The following is a 14,778-nucleotide window of genomic DNA, read 5'->3' as shown; positions in this document are numbered from 1 at the left end:
GTAATTCACTTTGAATTGTCATAACCTAATGCAACAATCAATGCTCAAATCTACTGTCAGCAATTAGAGCGTTTGAACCAAGCTTTGAAGAAAAAAGACCCGCTTTATTGAATCGAAAAGGAGCTATGCTTCATCAGGACAATCCGCGAACCCACACTGCAAAGATCACATCACAGAAGACCGAATAGCTTGGTTGGTAAAAAGTTCCTCATCCACCTTATTCTCCCGACCTTGCTCCGTCAGACTACCATTTGCTTTGTAGTTTACAGAATTATTTGGGGGACATAACTTTCGCAAGAAAGGAGGAGGTCGAATATGCCATTTCAGAGTTCTTCGTTTTGAAACCAAAAGAGTTTTACAGTATCACCGAAACAGTCTAAAAGATTGCTTCGGGCTTGTATTAAGTAAGAAGCTGAAAATTCTTTCGCCCATACACGCATGAACCCTAAGTATGGCATGTGTCAAATTTGAATGAAATTAGTGCGGTAGTTTTCGAGTTTTAGCGATGCACACATACAGACAGACAGACAGACACACATTCTCAGTCTTATATATGTAGATATACATAGATACATAATACATACATATATGCATACATACATACATACATATATATATATATATATATATATATATATATATATATATATATATATATATATATATATATATATTTATATATATACATACAACTTTATACATAAGGGCAAAAGAAAATAATTCCTAAGCCAAATATACTGAGAATTGACGTTAAATCATCAATAACCACATATAATTAATCCCTATAACCGCTATAAGCTTATAGTGATGAATTATATGTGGTTATTGACGATTTAAAGTCTATTCCCAGTATATTTGGCATAGGGATTTTTTTTATGTTGGCCTTATTTATAAAGTTGTTTATAACTTTTACCTTAAAAGGTATTTTTGATATGCTGGCCACTGATAGAATCTTTTGAAAATTTCATCCTATATTATATATATATATACATACAGATAGAAAGAACTTTTTCCCATGAAGTTCCCTTCTCGGTTGTGATTGGGCTTTTTCCCATGAAGTTCCCTTCTCGGTTGTGATTGGGCTTTTTCCCTTTTACCAAGCCACAAATTCAAATGCCTAAATTACCATGCAGTATATTTCCACAATACCCCTTAGGTACTCCCAATAACCCTATAAATCTACATTTTAACTCTTATTCCCTATCTAATTTCTCTTTCATACTCGAATATCATAACCATTTAATTATATTCGTGTGTATATGCGTGCATACATATATGCGTGTATGTGTGTATGTGTATGTATGTATGCAAGATATATACCTGCGCGTGCAGAGGCGATAATACATACACATACACGTATATATGGTTGTACGTATGTATGTATTGGTGTTGATATGTATAAATATCTATATACATATAGATATTTTCTTCTACTACTAACCACTGACATGTCCTCTAACCAATCTAACCTATATTCCCAAATTCTTCATTCCACCATTTTACTACCCCTCTCTGCCCCTCACTTAAGCTCTATCACTACATACCTGACGCGCCTTTACTCTTCACACTCTCATACCTCTCTCTCTCTCTATCACCCATCAACCCCATTCCTTCTATCTGACACTCCTTTACTCTTTACCCTTTCATCTTTTTATGCAGTCATTTCTTTCTCTTTCATCTCTTTAAATAAAACCCTCGATTCAATAACACTGTGTACAAACTCTATCCTTGGAATGACAAATTTTAAATAAAACCTTGGAATGACCGATGTTGGTGTGTTTACTTCCTCGTAATCTAGCAGCTTGCAAAAGCGATCGATAGAATAAGTATTTGGCTTATAAAGAATAAGACCTAGGGTCAATTTCTTCGACTATGACCCTTCAAGGTGGTGTTCCAGCATGGCTGCAGTCAAATGACTGAAAGGGAAGAATAAAAGAATATATACATCTGTGTGTGCATATGTGTGTATGTATCAATTTGTATATATACATGTATATATACATTTATATATATGCATGCGGACACACACACACACACACACGTATGAACGCAAACAGAGAGACAGACAGACAGACAGACAAACAGACACACGCACACACACACGTATACGTACGACATTGTAAAATAAAAGGAAATAAATTTTGAACCTGTCTCAATATTTCTATCGCCATAATTATTGCTAATATACATTCCAGATAGTACTTACATCCAGTGAGGCGGATTCGGAATTACTCTTTTACTCTTTTACTTGTTTCAGTCATTTGACTGCGGCCATGCTGGAGCACCGCCTTTAGTCGAGCAAATCGACCCCGGGATTTATTCTTTGTAAGCCTAGTACTTATTCTATCGGTCTCTTTTGCCGAACCGCTAAGTGACGGGGACATAAACACACCAGCATCGGTTGTCAAGCAATGGTTAAACCGTATCAAAGTAAAATAAGCTCTATCCACGTCTGTGTCTAAGTTACAACTATTCAAAAGTAACATACGCTGCCATTAAGTTCTTCTGGTTTTTCAGCCACTCTAAATTGGAAAAGGAAAAGTGCATACCAGTACATGACATGCAAGTGTATTATTTACACATTGATGAGCTACATAAAGACGTGTGTGACAGATGTCAGCATATTTATCTTTGATTAAAATACCAGTCTATGTAATTCCTAGATATCGACAATAAGGAGACAACAATAGTGGAGGAAAGAACTTGTTTACTTTGAAAATCATTATCTACAGAACAGTTGGCCAGCTTCTTTCTGAGGAACGAAACCCAATGAAAATTATTGAGCACTGTTATTTAACACTACATCTTAGTACCTCTTAGTCACGTGTCAAATAGCTCATATCCCGGCAGCGTACACCCATCGAATTAAAATTATGAAAACTTCGTATAGGTCAGATGCAAATTTAATCTTTCATAATTTAAAAACAACAAAACAACGCGTGAATTAGGTTAAGTTTCATTTGTGAAATACAGTTGTTTTGAATTCGCAGTAGAATTAGGACTATGTTTGTGGTGGTGTGTGTGTGTGGGGGGGGGTTGTGTGTGTGTGAGGGGGAAATGCTAGGGATTTGGGCTTAGGGACAAAGCAACGGCAGTCCGAAAAAACCTGGGAGTCACTGGTTTATATGAATAAAAGGAAGTAGTGCCGAGAATTAATTTGAAATAGATATAAGAAACATGTTTGAATGTTTTCATTTTCAAGGAAGCAGTAATTTTGAAGAAAATTTATGGTGTAGGGGTTCATAATTAATTCTGGGAGACAAACTGACAAGTAGGAAAATCTGAAAGAAAATGCGTACAGATCACGACGACGAGGAGGAGGAAATACTCTGTATTGGTAGAGGGTTAGTGTCAGTATATGAATAATTGGAGAAGCAGCAGCCATAACACGATTTCGGACCGTTAGGATGCAAAGGCATTGTTTTCAAATGTAAGTAGAATATTGATTAAAGGCTGTTGTAAATGATGGTGTGCTTAACATAGAGATTTTGACAACAGCAAAGAATGAAACAACCACATATTCGTACTTTAAGAGATATTAATACAGGTTATCTACAGCCATTGGAAATTAGATACATACACTTCCATCATAATCATTATTACAAAATTAGTAAATCGTACAAACCCTAAATATTTAGCAACGATAATTTTTAGACATACTTATAAATTTTATATATTGTCAAAACATTTTCTAACTTGCTTATTCAATGATCTGCGGTCATGTTCGAGTAAATTATTCTAACGTTTTAGACACTCATCTGGACACCATTATTGCTTCTTTTTGGTCCCCTCTCCATGCCTGTACCATTTTCTTCAGTAAGTCAAACTTCTATATATACATATATATGTACATATATATATATAATATATATGTAAGTATATATCTGTTTGTTTTCTACACCACCTGTCATCGTCTTTTGGTTTTTTTTTTCGTGAATTCTCCTTACATATATATATAGGAGAATTCACGAAAAAGCAACAGAGGAAAACAGGTGGTGTAAAGAACAAATGGATGTATTAGTACAGCGCTCTGGAATAGAGAAATACACCACCTGTCTTCGTCTGTTGTTTTTCGTGAATTCTCCCATACATAGCACACGCTCACGTGGTTGCACCAGCTAATCCTGTCTCTGTTCATCACACACGAACTTCTGGTCTCTCTACCCTTTTTCCTTCTGGACTATTTATTCTGGACATTTTATTCTGAATTTTGCACTCTCCGGTTGCACCTCTCCTGCCTACGGATTACGCTGTATCTATCTATCTATCTATCTATCTATCTATCTATCTATCTATCTATCTATCTATCTATCTATCTATCTATCTATCTATCTATCTATATAAGACAATGCATAAATGATGGTAATTTTTTATTGTAGTAAGTTTGAGTTACTGACGAAATGGTACAGGCATGGCGAGGGGACCAAAAAAGGCAATAAGGATCAATCATATATATATATATATATATATATGTGTGTGTTTGTGTGTGTGTTTGTATGAATATATATATATATATATATATATAAATATTTATATATATATATATATATATATATATATATATATATATATATACACAAACACACACGCATATATATATATATATATTGTACTTTTTCGTGATAGAAAGATGAACGAAAAAAGTACTCCATCTGGTGTGAGATAAATATTAATTATTTAAAGGACACAATATATGTCTTTAAGTGATACTAAAATCTTTATATGTTGAGAAATATCTCAAACATATTCATCTAACACAAACCCCATATCATGACGAACTAAAAAATAAATGAATACAAGAAGAAACGCGAAAAAGCTGAGAAAGTAACAAATAGAAAACGCAGAACGTTAAAAATTTGGTTTTACAAATCTTGCTGTTTGCCTCAGTATTTCGGAGGATTTATATCAGTGAATATAGATTCTATAGAGAACTGCATCCAAACAACCGACCCTTCGCTTTAGAGCCATATGATATTTCAGCTGTTCTCAATTATTGATGCTCTGCAAAGCCGAGTCAAAATCCACAAAAAAGGTCACATGAAGTCATTTTAGACCGCATCCAGCATAAGAGCGCTGGAAGTTACTCAGAGTTTCTCCAGTCATTGACTCTCTTGTGTAATGCTTCTTTCCTCTACAACTTTTATAATGGCTCTGCTCCACGGAAGTGGGTAGGCTCATTCAAAATCTTCACATATTATTCCATGCCATCGCTGTTGTGTGCAAACATCATGTTCTTATCCAGAACTTTTGGCTCATATTTGTTTTGCAGATTCTGAATTACAAAGATTCCAGTGTAATATCGATGGCTTCAAAATTGCATGTCTAGAAGATACGGCGAAAACCTTGTGCAGTCTTTCTTCCTTATTATTAGGGGTCAAGAAAATGTTCGGTGGCAATTATTCTCTAGACCCATGAAAGAGTGAGAGGCAAAGTGAACTGCTTACGGTTTGAGTTCATAAGATAAAGAGACTAAATAAATTTAGGAAAACAATTTATACGAGGCATGAACAATTTAACTAATCATTTGTGCTACTCCTACAGTCTCCATATAAAATTGTAAATATTACATCGATTCATACTAATAATATACTGGAATTGTCGCAACTTAGAAAAACCAGAATCACCACATGCAGATGATTGGATTTTCTCCATAGACGTGTCACACATAGAAAGAAAAAACACATTATACTTTGATTAGTTAGAACAAAAACAATAAAAATTAAACTTACCGGCAAACAAAATTGCTTTGCTGGATATTCTGAGGTATATTCCGTTTCCAATGGTTTCTGCAATGCGGAGAAAAGGAAAGTAATTCCATTTGTGTATAAATGTGTTGTCACGAAGACGTCTGGCTAAAAATCTATGCTATTCTACGATATTCATATGTAATGAATTTGCAATGATTCCTAAAACACGGTCATATTTTCGGGTATCAACGCTAGCATATTATGTAAACATCTGAAAGATTAATGTTAATGGCAACCTCAGATCGATTCAAATAATATTAATAATAATAATAATAATAATAATAATAATAATAATAATAATAATAATAATGACAACAACAACAGTAATAATAATAATAATAATAATAATAATAATAATAATAATAATAATAATAATAATAATAATTATAACATACCCAAGGCGCACAGAGCTGCGCTCGGTAGTGAAGTGAAAGCACGTTATAAAAATAAAACTACTGAACAATAATAATAATAATAATAATAATAATAATAATAATAATAATAATAATAATCACTTCTTACTTTCTCACAAAATTGCTGAATGAGTAAGTTTCACATTTATCACTTAACACTGGAAATCTATATACTTTTAGTTAAGTCTCTCAGACAGAATTGAAAACTGTGCTTAGTATTTATCATTTACACCGAAAAAATAAAAAATAAAACAAAATAACGCTATATCTGCCAGTGAACAAGCCACGCATGTTATCAGAGTACTATAGAGAGCACAGTGTTTATATTTTTCAACATGTTCTGCTTTATATTATACTTAATTTATATGGGGAAACATTTAATTTATTTTGACATTTCACAGAACTTGATCAAGAGGCAAATTATGTTTGAAAATATTTTATACTACTGGAGCAACACATAACTAGAACTTTGATACTACAAATGTCAGGCTTTCCGTTAGTACTAAGTATAAGTATGTCTGTGAATGCAGAGAAGCAATTGCTGTTACATTACTGGTTAATATGAATAGATTACCCTTTGTAAGTACAAAATTAAAACATGATACGTATCAAAAAGAAAATAATATTACTAAACACACACATACAAACAAACACACATATTCTCGTGTATATATATATATATATATATATATATATATATATATATATATATATGGATCTATCTAACTATTTATATACATACGCATATATATAGACCTATTTGCATATATACATACATACATGCATAAATATATATATGCGTATATCTCTCTCTCTACATATATGTATGTGTGTGTGTGTGTGAAATTACGATATTTTAAATTATGTATAATTATATATTACTTTTAGAACTTCAAGATTGGATGGAATAAGTGAACAGGGTCACCCTAGAGTATGCTTGTACATATGTATAGTTGGACAGAAGCAGCGAAGCTCCTTCTACATATAACCTATGTCTGCGTGTAATGTGAAATATTACCATCACTTGCTTTCTCTCTATAGAATGTTACATGTATACTTGTAGTGATATTGGAACTTATAATGTATAGTTATTTGTTTTTAAGTACTTGATAAAGATAGTATATTACCATTATATGTATGTATGTATGTATGTATGTATGTATCTACCTTTTTCTTTCTCACATTCATGTGTGTGGTGTGTATGTGTCGATGTGTATGCGTTTAAGTATATATATATATATATATATATATATATACACATATACATACACACACACACACACACATATATATATATATATATATATATATATATATATATATATATATATATATATATATATACATATACATACATACGTAAGTACATAGACCCCCGTATATATGTATATTTGGGTCTCTCTGTATGTATATACATTTTTATACATGTATATATGTGCACATATGTATATACCCACATATTGAGTACGTGTATATATGAATAGGAATTTGTTACCAGTTAAAATACGTTTGAGGCATAGACGAACACGTAATTTCTCGTTGTAATAAGATAAATGCCCACATACCGAGTTTGTTCACGCCGCTTCCCTTTCTAGTGTCTGTGGCTAAAGTGGAGAAAATCACTCGGACCCCAAATTCCTGCTAAAGAAACTGTCCAGCATTGCAGTCCATGGAAAGCAGTGAATAAAGCATTTCCTCACGAATAGAACCCAACATGTTGTGTTTCAGGGAATACGATCCATCCCAGCGAAACTCAGTAGTGGTGTTCCACAAGGTGCTGTGTTGGGCCCAACACCTCTTCATTATTTAAATCAACGACATAATAGATGATTCCAAATTCCAAAAGGATATAAACGGCATGAGAGACTGAACATGCCTTCAGTCAGATCTGCTTGCTATTGTCCAATGGTCAGAAATAAACAATATGCTTTTAAATGAAGATAAGTTTGATTTGATCCACTTTGGGAAGGAGGAAACTCTGAAATTACCATATGTTCTTCCATCATGCGACTTCCTAGTGTCATCCAACAATACCAGAGATCTAGGAGTGATTGTTGATAACAATCTAAGCTGGAATACCCTCGTAAACAGCAAGGTTGACTTGGCCCGCAAGATGTGCTCCATGATCCTGAGAACTTTCTGGTCTAGAGATGCCTACACCATCATCCTTCTCTACTCTACTTTTGCCCGACCCCATCTTGAGTACAGTTGCCTACTGTGCCCCCCACCTAAGAAACAACTCATTATGAAAGTAGAAGCACTCCAGAGGTTCCTAACAAGAAAGATAGACGGCATGAGAGGCATTGATTATTGGGGTCGACTAAAACAACTCAACCTCTACTCTCTCCAACGCCACCTGGAGCGCTACGTCATTTGTGTTATGTGGCAAATATTCCAGTAATATTGCACAAATGATGCTGGTATCAATTTTTAAATCCATCCAAGACTTGGCCCCCGTGCTATCCGCCCACTACAAAAAAATCAAACTCAGTACACATAGCAACATTACGTCACAGTTACTTTACCTCAATCGGTCCAGCTCTCTTTAATACCATACCAAAATACGTGAAAACAGAAAGGGATCCCATGAAATTCAAATGTTTACTGGACACATTTCTTCAAAAAATTCCGGACCAACCTCCTACACCAGGATATGCCTTCAACAATAATAACTCTGTGTTAGAGTGGGCTATGGTGCCCCATGTATGACTAAAAGACTTCACCAGGTGTGGCCTGGGCCTATACTGGCCGAAACATATCAAAGTTGTCAAAGATATGCATGCCTACCATACTCTAGCTAGGTGAGTTGTCGGTAGCCTCGGAGTATTGTATCTGTCTACAGCGAGAAATTTCTTCCATGATAAAACAGTAAATGTCCTTTTTACGGGTTTGAATATGCTACAAGCGTATTTGAACTGCTAACATGTTTGTATTTATACACACCACAACTTAGTGCTGTCATCACATGTTTTAGATATGTGTGTGCTTGTATGTATGCGTCTCTCTCTCTCTCTCTCTCTCTCTCTCTCTCTCTTTATATATATATATACACACACACACACACACACACACACACACACACACACACACACACACATATATATATATATATATATATATATATATATACATGCGCCTGTGTATGCATCTGTGTGTTTAAGCCTTCAGACTGCTAAATAATAAAAAGAAAACGATTTCAGCAATGACTCAATTGACTTCGAATGAATCGATCCAGCTCCTGAAGAATTCAAGATAAGAACAGAGTTGTAATCTCGCACATAAAACATTCTCTCTATTACTTAAAGTTTCTACAGGCAAAGTCAGCAGTAAAATGTTATCATGCTATAGATATGAGTTTGTTTCTTACCCTCCGAACCTATTTTTATTTTCATCTTTCAGTAAATTATGTATATAGTGAAATGTATATGTCTATATGCATTTATGTCCGTACGTACATACGTACGTACGTACGTATGTAAGTATGTATGTATGTATGTATGTATGTATGTATGTATGTATCTATGTATGTATGCATGTATGAATGTATGTGCATATATATATATATGTATACAGTTATTTATGTCTTTATATCCACTTACATACATATATATGAGTATATACTTATATTACATACATACGTACAGATATATACACATATACAAATATACACATACTGAAATATTGTGCAGATATTTATAAATCTATGATTATATTTTCCTTTCTGTTAATGCATATATATATTCCTTTATTCCTTTATTCTTTTACTTGTTTCAGTCATTTAACTGCGGCCATGCTGGAGCACCGCCTTTAGTCGAGCAAATCGACCCCAGGACTTATTCTTTGTAAGCCTAGTACTTATTTTATTGGTTTCTTTTTGCAAACCGCTAAGTTACAGGGACGTAAACACACCTGCATCGGTTGTCAATCGATGTTGGAGGGACAAGCACAGACACAAACATATACACACACATACATATATATACATGACAAGCTTCTTTCAGTTTCCGTCAACCAAATCCACTCACAAGGCTTTGGTCGGCCCGAGGCTATAGTAGAAGACAAGTGCCGAAGGTGCCCCGCAGTGGGACTGAACTCGGAACCATGTGGTTGGTAAGCAACCTACTTACCACACACAGCCACTCCTGCGCCTGTTCTTGAGCAAGACACTTTATTTCTCGTTGCTCCAGTTCACTCAGCCGTAGAACTGAGTTGTGACGTCACAGGTGCCAAGCTGTATCGGCCTTTGTCTTTCCCTTGGAGAAAAAAAGGGCGTGGAGTGGAGAGGCCGGTATGCATGGGCGACTGCTGGTATTCTATGAACAACCATGCCCGGACTTGTGCCTGGGAGGGTACATTTCTAGGTGCAATCCCATGGTCAGTCATGACCAAAGGGAGTCTACTATATATATATATGTACGTATACATACATACATACATACATATACATATATATATATATATATATATATATATATATATATATATATATATATATATATATATACATACTAGCAGTATAGCCCGGCGCTGCCCGGGATTAAGCTAGGATTATTAAGTGATCAAGTGCTTTATTTCAAACCAAAATAAGTATCATCGACATCAGATTTGAGAGAAATCCGTTGAAATTGGTTTGGCTGAAAATCATTTGCTGGCAATTTGATTGGGAAATCCCATAAGGAACCAGCGTATTGGTTATTTCCACTCATTGACTGTTTTTTTTAAAGTTGTATTAGAGATCTGCACAGGAGAAGGTTGATCTGAAGGTTTGCATTGAGATCTGGATTGGAGTAACTTAGGAAAACTTACCAACAGCCTTAACCAAAAAATAAGGGGTCTGTCCCTTGTAGGTTAACTCTAACCCTAAGCATAAACCCTAACCCTAACCCTAACGCTAACACTAACCCTAAGCCTAAACCCTAACACTAACCCTAATCCTAACCCTAACCCTAATCCTAACCATAAAACCCTAACCCTAACACTCTAGTGGAAATCGTGTGGGTGTTTATCTGAAACATTACTAGACCCTTTTTAGTGGTCCGAAAAACGGGTTGGGGTTTGGTGGAAGCCTCGGAAATTTTACCTATTTATATTGTGTAATTCACTGACAAATTGTTACATACCTCTTTGTTTCATTGCTGTTAAATAAATGGATTGTCAATAAACTTTTTTTCTTCGGCGTGAAATATAAACAAAACTCTTTCGCTCCCAAAGTAGTATTATGTGTGTGTGTGTGTGTGTGACTGAGAGAGGGAGAAAGATGAGCAATTAAAAATAAATGAATGATTTAAAATAAATATATTTTAATTGTTGTGTGAGAAAGTATAAATAATCTCATTATGAAATATAGTGTCTTTCAAAAACATCTTATATTTGAAACTATATGTCATGTTTAAGAAGAAAAAAGCATTTTACGCTGACACTTACTCTGTCTTCCTTACCTACCTTTTCTTTCGTTAGATGCTTTCTGTCTCCCTCTCCCACTTTTTCTTTACTTTCTTTTTGTTAGACGCTGGCAAACTGTCTCTATTTCTCCCCCACTCCCACTCTCAGACACACCCACATACATCAACACACAATTTCTCTTTCTCTTTCTCGCTCATATGCACACTGTCACTTTGCCATGTTAGCAAACCTCAAAATTGGTAAAAGTTACGTTTGAAAATCGATTTTTACAGAAAATGTTGACGAAAATGCAGATTGGGCCATGACGAATGTCCTCCTAAAATTGGAGCGACATGCGTGCTAATTTGTGGACGTGCATTAATTACATTCACGTACACACACACACAACCTGCCTTTTATATATACAGATTTATACATATATATATCTATATGCATATATATATGCACACATATATATATATATATATATACACATTCATATATATATATATATATATATATATATATATATATATATATATATATATATATATATATATATATATGTATATATATATATATATGTACACACACACACACGCACACACACACACACACACATATATATATATTTATTTATTTATAGTTGCATGAGTGGCTGTGTGGTAAGTAGCTTTCCTCCCTCATTACTGTGTGGACGTGATTTTCTTCGCTGCTGCAGTCACGTCGCTGTTTACCAACGTCGTGAATTATTGAAGCACAACTACAAAGTAAGGCATTTGTTTTTTTGATTCAGTGGGGGTTTGTTGTTAGTGTTTATTCTTTTTTTTTTGTCGAAGAATAAATCTCCACTGAGTTCCACGCATTTGTCTGCCTGTAGTTGTACTTAAAGTCTCACTTAGCGGGGAGAAGTGTGTTTTGGAGGCGTATCCCTCCTCCAAAATTGTGAACTCTGTTTTTGTGTTCCTGTTGCTGTGTTCCTGCTACTATTTATTTGGCCTGGAGGACTGGTGGCTGGAAGATTGTATGCAGTGTTGTGGAATTCTTTACCAATTTTTGTTCGATTTATTGGTGAAATTTGTGAAGCTTTGTTCAGGTTGCTGTGTTCCTGTTGCTATACCAGTCGGCCGGGAGAACCAGTTGGCCGGAAGATTGAAGTTGCTGTGTTTCGGACTGTTTTCTTTCCTTCTTCCTTCTTTCCCTTTTGTTTTATTTGGATTTTTTTTCTGTGCTAGCTTTTGCTTCTTTCAAAACATGGAACACTGTGTTGGAGTGGGAGATTGTCCCACTCAAGCAGTGATTAAACGACTTCTAAGTCACTCGACACCTTTCTGGTCTTTCCCCAAGTTGAAATTGAAAACGATTTGGCAGAATATATGCCAACTATTAAGTTTATGCCCAGGAGTATCAAGTACGCAACGGTGTGGTTGCTATTTGGCACCCCTGAGGTGGCTCGCAAACTTGCGAGCCAGCTTATAGAAGGGCAAAAAATTCTGTTTCTTCCCACATACTGTGGGAAGAAATTAACTACAGCTTGGGTCTGTGGGCTGCCATCCGGTATAGAACCTGATTGAATAGAAGATACTATCCGCCAGGCTCTGGGTGGTAGCGGAGCCAAGCTCCTCAGTAAATTGTATCTGTACTTTTTAAATCGCATCAGAAATTTATCATAAATTTTTAAAACTTTATAGCAGCTACTACACCATTTTATGTTTGTCTATCTTTGTTTGTCCCGTCTTTGTAATGCCTTCATAGCAAATACTATATGAAATAAAGTAGCTTGCTTACCAACCACACACACACACACACACACACACACACGCACACACACACACACACACACACACACACACACACACACACACACATATATATATATATAAATGGAAAATGTATTAAATACTACAAAAAAAAACAGACGTAGGACAGACACAGAAGGACCGTAATTCATCATCAGTTAACGACTGAAAAATACTAAGTCTCGGTTTCGTGCCTTTAACGATAAGACTGAGAACTTCGAACATCGGGGGCACCCGCAAGGTCCGCGTAGAATTAGGGCTCGAGCAAACAAGACAATACAGGTTAGACGTACAAAAGTAAACGAATGTAATTTGAAACGATAGACGAAGACTATAAATAAAACCTTTCGGCCAAATACTAGATTGATGGGTAATGCCTGGAAGAAATCGTCAAATGCATATAAAAAATGAGAAAAAGTAGGACAGGTGAAAAGTTGTTCGGTACGCTAGGTGTTCGGTGGAGAAAAGGCAGAGATGGAAAAATTAGTCACTGGTCACGTGTTGGCAGTAGATAGAAAGGAAGGGGGATAAGAGGGAGAGAACAGTTGAAGGAAGGGAGAAAGTCTAGAATTAATGGGAGAAGACGAGAGATATTGAGAGAGGAAGTAGGGATGTTAGAAAAGGAATATTAGGACAAGAGAGAAAGAAAGGAAGAACGAAAGAAAGAAAGAATAAGTCTCAAGAAATATATAAAAACATACTGTTTACATAAATCGGGTTGCGTGACGTTCAGTTACTCAATAAATGATGAATGCATTAAATACTCTTTTCTTTTCTACTCTAGGTATAAGCCCCGAAATTTTGTGGGAGGGCGCCAGTCGATTAAATCGACTCCTGTACGCGACTGGTACTTAATTTCTCGATCCCGAAAGGATGAAAGGAAAAGTCGACCTCGGCGGAATTTGAACTTAGAACGTAAAGACAGACAAAATACCGCTAAGCCTTTCGCATGGCATCCTAACGTTTCTGCCACCTCGCCTCCTTGTTACAATAATTTTTTCCACAAGGGCAGCTTGGGGAAGGGGATTAATTCGATTGCATCGACCCCAGTGTTTCACTGGCACTTAATCTTTAGACCCCGAAATGATGAAAGGTAAAAGTCGACCTCGCTAGAATTTGAAGTCAGAATGTAGCGACGGGCGAAATACCGCTAAGCATTCCGTCCAGCGTACTAACGATTCTGCCAGCTCGCAGGCTTCAAGAAAAATATGCATTAAATACTACAAAACGTACACGTAGGAAAGACACAAAACGACCGTAATTCTTCATCAGTTATCGACCTAAAATGCTAATACCCAGTTTTGTGGCTTTAACGAATTGCTAGGAAACGGAGACAGAAGCACACCAACTCCGATTTTCAAGCGGTGATGGGGAACAAATACGAACAACACGCAGGTACTCACACACACACACACACACACACACGCACACACACAC

At 35.6% G+C, this 14,778-nt stretch overlaps 1 protein-coding gene across 8 annotated transcripts in view; it reads right to left on the bottom strand.

Annotated features, from left to right (window-relative positions):
• The window catches only part of LOC106877599 (putative G protein-coupled receptor CG31760), a 1,070,704-nt gene that overhangs the window by 830,041 nt on the left and 225,885 nt on the right, over positions 1 to 14,778 (bottom strand). For 6 of the 8 annotated variants that reach the window (XR_016243082.1, XM_089357298.1, XM_089357297.1 and 3 more), the window contains one exon: positions 5,730 to 5,786. The gene's annotated coding sequence lies outside the window, so the exon portion shown is untranslated. Of the gene's footprint in view, positions 1 to 5,729; positions 5,787 to 6,269; positions 6,493 to 14,778 lie in introns of those variants that run through there. The other 2 variants (XM_089357296.1, XM_089357299.1) reach the window with 2 other exon arrangements.

Source organism: Octopus bimaculoides, chromosome 9, assembly GCF_046866305.1.
Source record: "Octopus bimaculoides isolate indiv1 chromosome 9, ASM4686630v1, whole genome shotgun sequence".
Classification (NCBI taxonomy): Eukaryota; Metazoa; Mollusca; class Cephalopoda; order Octopoda; family Octopodidae; genus Octopus; species Octopus bimaculoides.
This window is presented reverse-complemented; position numbering and strand designations above follow the sequence as displayed.